This window comes from Macrobrachium nipponense, chromosome 32, assembly GCF_015104395.2.
Source record: "Macrobrachium nipponense isolate FS-2020 chromosome 32, ASM1510439v2, whole genome shotgun sequence".
NCBI classification, from domain to species: Eukaryota; Metazoa; Arthropoda; class Malacostraca; order Decapoda; family Palaemonidae; genus Macrobrachium; species Macrobrachium nipponense.
Genome location: NC_061094.1, coordinates 45,588,650 through 45,596,149, shown reverse-complemented (window position 1 = coordinate 45,596,149; position 7,500 = coordinate 45,588,650). Strand labels below are relative to the sequence as shown.

Genomic DNA, 7,500 nt, shown 5'->3' with positions numbered 1-7,500 from the left:
GCATATGTGCATTTCTGTATACAGAGAAGAGAGGAGGCAAACAGAAAGAGAGAGAGAGAGAGAGAGAGAGAGAGAGAGAGAGAGAGAGAGAGAACTTTACCTGGAATGAAGATGCGAGGGTCAGATACTATCTGATAAACCAACTCCCCGCTGAACCCGGAGCCGGTCTGCAAAAATAAATAAATAAATAAATAAATAAATAAATAAATAATAAGTAAATAAGTAAATAAATAAATAAATGGTAAATCAATCAATGAAAAAATAAAATAAATAATCAAATATATAAATGAAAAATAAGTAAATAATTAGATAATAAATAAATAAATAAATAGATATAAAATAAATCAATCATTGAAAATAAATAAAACAATTGAATAGATACATATATCAATGAAAAACAAAAATAAATAATAAATAAATACATAAATAAATAAACAAATCAAAATAAATAAATGAATAATAAATAAATAATAAAGGACATCATTCCCTATAGCACCAATTTTACTGCTAAACTATTTCAGCATCTCTCTTTATGCGTACGTACATGGTAATTATCCGAGTGTAGAGGGCTACAGCTGGGGTGGCGATAAGCCTAGGGGTAGCAACATAGCTACGTCACATTGGTTGTGATTTTAATTTCTTCACAATCCTTGGAAATGAACGATACTAAACTGGGGTATGGACAATATTCGGGTTATGAAGCTTACGTTTTCACATATTTGTCAGACTCGTATTTGATTAAATTTCAATTGATTGCTAGTTTTTTTTTGTCATATTCTACGTCGACAACATTTACTTGACATATTTCTTTGACCGGCATTTGATTAAAATTTCACTTGATTATTGGCTTTTCTAGTAAACTACGTCGACAACATTTATATCTATTTATGTTCTGTCTTAGAGTTTATTTCTTCCGTCATAGATTCTTATTACTACATCTTTTAAATCAGGTTGTTAATTTTAAAAAAATCTTTTCAGTATAATCAGGAAAAATATTTTTGTTATCCCATATATCAGGAAAAAAGAATTTTTTGTTATCCATATAATCAGGAAAAGAATTTTTTTTTTGTTGTTATCCCCTATATCAGGAAAAATTTTTTGTTTTTATCCCATATAATTCAGGAAAAACGGGTCATTTGTTATCCCATATCAATCATTTTTTAAAAAAAATTTTTTTATCCCATATAATCAGAAAAACGAATTTTTTGTTATCCCCTATAATCAGGAATTTTTTTTTTTAAAGAATTTTTTGTTATCCCATATAATCAGGAAAAAAGAATTTTTTTTTATCCCATATAATCAGGAAAAAAGAATTTTTTGTTGTTATCCCCTATAATCGGAGGAAAAAAAAAAACTTTTTGCTATCCCATATATCAGGAAAAAGGAAAATTGGATTTTTTTGTTATCCCATATAATCAACGAAAAAAGAATTTTTTGTTATCCCATATAATCAGAAAAAAAAGGATTTTTTTTTAATCCCATATAATCAGGAAAAAAGAATTTTTTGTTATCCCATAAAATCGGGAAACAATTTTTTTTTCATCCTTCCCAACCGTGTTTTCTTTTTCTGTTGGCACAAAAGTGTCGTCGTTCGTCTTAAAAGTGAAACGGAATTCTTTACAATTCGTTGCCTTTTGAGTTCTGCGACTTCCTTTGGCCTCTTTGCAGCATTACCGGGTCGCAAAGGGATGCCTTTAAGCGTTGCAAGAAGTGTCTGTGTCAACAATCTCGGTGATGCACTTCTTACTAATGATGTTGTTGTTTGTTGTTGTGAAGTTGGCGATCTCCGATACGAATACAAATTCCTTTGCCACGTAACATATAATCGTCCCACGCAAGGACTTGTAAGCACGGCCCTCAAATGGTCTGAAAATGTGCAAACATTAAATGTGAATGTTTTTTTTTTTTTTTTTTTTTTTTGTTCAGTGTGTTCGCATTATATCTTTCCTTTGTGGGCGGAGAATTAAGAAAAAAATTTAGTTTTTACATTTTAGAATTCCCTCGGAATATATTTCTGGGTATGATAATAATAAACTGCAGTCGAAAAGAATGCTCACATTTTTGCTTCCTGTCTGTCTGTCTGTCTGTCTGTCTTTCTGATATTTCAGTATAGTAGTCCTCTCTCTCTCTCTCTCTCTCTCTCTCTCTCTCTCTCTCTCTGATATTTCAATATAATATTCTCTCTATCATTATCGCTCTGTCGGTCTGTCTCTCTAATATTTGACTATAATATTCTCTCTCTCTCTCTCTCTCTCTCTCTCTCTCTCATATTTCACTACAATATCTCTCTCTCTTTCTCTCATCTCTCTCTCTCTCTCTCTCTCTCTCTCTCTGATAATTCATTCTTTTCCATTCTCTCTCTCTCTCTCTCCTCTCTCTCTCTCTCTCTCCTCTCTCTCTCTCTCTCATCTGCGTTTTCACCTCCTTACAAAGGAACCCAAGTTCCTAAATAAGTGACCCGTTTAAAAGAAAATGAAAAATGATTAGTTTAATGAATGTCGAGAACTTCAAGGTGAAGAATTTATGGAGCGTTATTAAAGCATCAGCGAACTCGAATATCCTCAGTTCTCGAATCTTATTCGAGTTTCCAGGTCTCGAGAAGTGGTTCTAGACACATTCGCGATGTCCAATTCTAAGGTTAGCGACCGGAGTTCATTTAAAAAAAAAAAATTTTTAAGCGAAATTGGAACGAGATGTTTTTGAAAAAGTTTTCTTTTTAACCCGCTTTAACAAGTACGTCAAGATTTTCATGACTACTAATATGATTTTATGACTTCCATTCGAAAAAGATATCAAACAAAATGCTGTTCTACAAAAGGCAGATTAAATAAAAAATGAATAAGTCAAGAATAAAATCATCCTATTTAGATATGGAATATTCTCCAGTCACATTTCAAACATTCCAAGCAGTTGAATGCAATCATGGAATTAAGGTCATTCCAGTTTCGCTCGTTGAAATTTCATTTGATGAATTACGGGAACGTTCAACAGCCCTGAGTTCTTCGAAAATGGCTCACTGTCGTATTCAGAAGGACGCCGAGTATAGTAACGCATTTGCATTATAATTGCTCCATGCAGACTGAGGCCGCGTTCATAAGTCTCTAAATAAGAATGAAACGGTTTACTTAGTACGTTAGCCCTAATGTGTCATCGAGACAGCTGTTGGAGATAATTATGACACATTCCTCGTCGCTTGGAAGATGACTTTCATGTATTATTTTTATAGATTAATCAGTGCTTATACAATAAATTTTGTACTAGTATACAACCAGGTTTGAACACACGCACCACATGCACATCACACACACACACAAAACACACACACACACACACACACACACACACACATATATATATATATATATATATATATATATATATATATATATCTATATATATATATATATATATATATATATATGTATACTATTATATACATTAAATAAACATAAATGTATATATAAGTATATATATATGTATATATATATATCTATATATATATATATATATACATACATATATACATATATGTAATGGTATTTGCTGTATAGCAAAGAAAGATAAAGGGAAAGGAAAACGCATCTTCGAGAAATTCTGCGCAGGAGGTATTCACGCCCGTGTTGAAGGCACCTGTTTTCTCGTGGTTGCTCTGGAATCGTCGGGCGTGTTATGGAGCGCAACACGCACCTAAAGTGTCGGGAGAAACGCAGCGAAATATGATGCAATATTCCGTCGAGTATTCTTCTAAATCGTTCCTGTAATCTCGGGAGTCTGTGACGCTTGGCGTAGACCCAGCCCCCAGAATGCCGTATAAATACGACGGACGAAGTAGGAGAAGGCAGATCACATTTAGTCACAGAATAAGAGATCATCAGTAAGTCACAGAATTAAGGACCATCAGTAAACCCATCAGATAATCAGTGAGAGATCAGCAGCAGAGATCATTAGGGTAAGATAAGAGAAGTAAGGACTAAAAATCAGAGAGAAAAAGGTGCTCGAGAGAGTTTGGTCGAATTCTGGCCAGTCAGTCGTCGTCTGGAGTGGACGACCGAGTTATTTCGAAATAGAGCAAGACTTCAGAGAAGAAACATTCTCCAAGAGGTTTAGAGAAGTTCCTGCCCTTCGAGTATCAAGAGTAGACATTATTTTCTGCAATACGGAGGCAAGAAGGCGTCTACAATTAGAGTTCTCCTTTTGTGAAGCATCGCTTCAAGTTGCAAAACTGTCGCAATACTTTCAGTTACTTTCATTACCTCACTGTTCCCCCAGTTCATGCAGTGTAAGATTTTACCTTTTTTATGTAAATAGGAGACATAATTTTGCATTTATCTTTGTTAGTAAGCTTGTAAATAAACCTTTGTTGTGTTAGTGTTTCTTTCTATATTCGTATCCCCAGTTTGTTCAACTGTTGTTGTTGACATTTTTTGTTTATAATAATATCGAACCTGAAGCGGACACCTCTCTCTAGTCGGGTCTTAACAATATATATATGTATATATATATATATATATATATATATATATATATATATATATATATATATATATATTATATATATATACATATACATATAGTATATATAAATTTAGATATCCAAGGAATATGAATAAATCGCACTATTGTTAGTAATTTTGAATACTTTTTCTTAGCGTTGATGGTCATTTTCACTTTTCCACGCTGAACGTCATATCTCAGTTGTATCTTAATACCCAGTATCAGATTTTTATCACTATGTCAAACGCTCTGTTGCAAATTACATACCAGTTTAGCGTATGCTAAAAGCAAACTTGGTGTATGCTAAAAACAACTTCGCTTATGCTAAAAACAACTTCATGTATGCTAAAAACAACTTCGTTGTATGCGAAGGACACTTATTGCATGCTAAAAAAAACAACTTCGTGCATGCTAAATACAACTTTGTATGTGCTAAAAAAACCAACTTAGTATATATATGCTGAAAATCAACTTAGTGTATGCTAAAAACCAACGTAGTGTATGCTAAAACAACTTTATATATGCTAAAAACAAACTCAGTTTATGTTAAAAACCAAATAAGGGTATGCCAAAACCAACTTAGTGCATGCTAAAAACCAAACTTAATGTATGCTGAAAACAACTTAGCATATGCTAAAAACAAACCTAGTGTGTGCTAGAAACCAACTTCGTGATTAAAAAACTTTGAGTTATGCTGAAAACAACTTAGCATAAGGTAAATCCAACTTATTGTGTGCTAGAACCAACATAGTGTATGCTAAAAAAGAAAAACAACTTTGTGTATGCTAAAAATCAACTTAGTGTATGCGAAGAACAACTAAGTGTATGTTTAAAAATTACTTAGCATATGCTAAAAACTAACTTGATGTGTGCTAAAACCTAGTGTATGCGAAAAACAAATTAGCGTATGCTAAAAACCAATTAATGTATGCTAAAAAAAACTTAGTGTGTGTGCTAAAAACCACATCCTGTGTATGCTAAGAATAACCTGTGTACTGCTAAAAAACAATTTAGTGTATGCTAAAAAAAGACTGCTAACTTGCAACCGGAACTTCGGAAGCCTTACCTGAAGGGCATGAGGACGTAGTGGAGCCCCAGCAATGGGATGAGGATGAGGGTGGCCCTCACGCCTTCCGGGTGCCGTTGGTGTCCGCCGGGACGTGGTTGGCCCTCAGCTTTGTCACCAGGACCCTCACGATGTTGATCAGGAAGACCAGTTGGCCAGGATGGACAGGCAGACGGGGATGGACAGAAGGAGAGTGTAGTGGCTCTCCTCAATCCAGCAGCTGGGAATGAAAGAAAGACAGAATGGAAAGATGGACGAAGTGGGTTATCGCGATGGTGATTTGAACCAGACGAGACGGAATGGAAGATGGCGAAAAGTGGGTTATCCAACGGTGATTTATTCAAGTTACATTTCATAGAGCTGTTACTAAATGATTATAGGATTTCTCCACAAACTTTATGGATTAAAGCTACTGGAAACCTAGAAGTCAACAAACATGATTTTGAAGCTCCGCCTTCTTTCTAGAGTTTGTCAGGTGTGGCTTATAGGACTACAGAAAATTTATGGTTTAAAGTTACTGGAAATCTAGGAGTCAGCGAACACGATTTTGAAGCTCCGCCCCCTTTCTAGAGTTGCCAGGTGTGGTTTATAGGACTATAGAAACTTTATGGTTTAAAGTTACTGGAAACCTAGAAGTCAACAAACACGATTTTGAAGCTCCACCCCCTTTCTAGAGTTGCCAGGTGTGGCATTATTGAGCATGTTTTGTCGGAAGATTTAGAAAACTGTAATCTTCACTTTTCTTGTTGATTGTACTACTATTTCAGCACATACACCTGCAAGTATGCAATTGCTCATGTGTGTATGTATGTGTATCTATTGACAGAGCAATCTTTATACACTTGAATATAAAGACATCTAAGTCACTTAGAACGGCATACTTTTCAATACATAGACACACTATAGCGTATATGTATGTAACTAAGTTCATTTATTCACATTGGTCACTCCCGGCGAACGTTCTTCTTCATACATTTAAACATAAAACCAATCATCATTTCAAGATCATACAGTCGCTAAATACAGAAAACCCCAGAACCCCGTATCTCATACTCCATCATACCCCTGGGGGTATATGGCTTATACTCACTGTTGGGTATCTGACGTAGAAGTGCCCCTGACACCCGCGTAGACGGCGACGATGATGGCCGGGGCTCCCCACCCAGCAGGTACGAACATCTCATCATGTGGTCCTCCGTGACGAAGGCCACCACCAGCAGGGTGTGGAGGTAGAGGCCCTCTGAGAACATCCAGTAGTAGTTCGAGACGAGGAAGTAATGGAGGAGGATGTGCAGGACCTGGCATCCCGTCTCCGTGGTGGTAGGATGTGGGTTGGAGGATGTGATGCCATTATTGGTTCGTGGACATTTATTGTTCTTTGGTTTTAGTGCACATTTTTGAAATATGGGAAATAAACCAGCAGGAGAAAAGCAAAAGCCATATTAATTTACATCATTTTGTTTATGTTTTTACGGTAATCCCCAACGGGCTTGTAACGCCCTCAGTGGCGAGTTCGATTCGCGGGCGTGAGGGGTGAGAGATGTGTATTTCTGGTGTAGAAGTTCACTCTCGACGTGGTTCGGAAGTCACGTTAAAGCCTTTGGTCCTGTTGCAGAATAACCACTGGTTCCATGCAACTTAAAAACACCATACAAATAAACAAACAAACCAAAGGGCTTGTACTAAACACGTCGCAAAGGCGGATTCATACCGGATTAAAATCCTTCGGGGTCACTATCCAGGAAAGATTAATGTGACTTTTTTTCCTGTGACTTTATTTCCGTGACTATTTGGACTTTTTTACCTATGAATTTTTTCTGTGACTTTTTTTCCTGTGACTAGTTGTCTGGGACATTTTTCTTTGACGTTTTTATTTGACTTTATTCCTGTGACTTTCTCTTTAAACCTGGATTCGGACAGTTTTACCTCTTTCCAAGTGG

At 35.7% G+C, this 7,500-nt stretch overlaps 1 pseudogene; it reads right to left on the bottom strand.

Moving 5' to 3' along the window:
* LOC135207420 (calcitonin gene-related peptide type 1 receptor-like) overlaps positions 1 to 7,500 on the bottom strand; it is a 74,238-nt pseudogene that overhangs the window by 41,645 nt on the left and 25,093 nt on the right.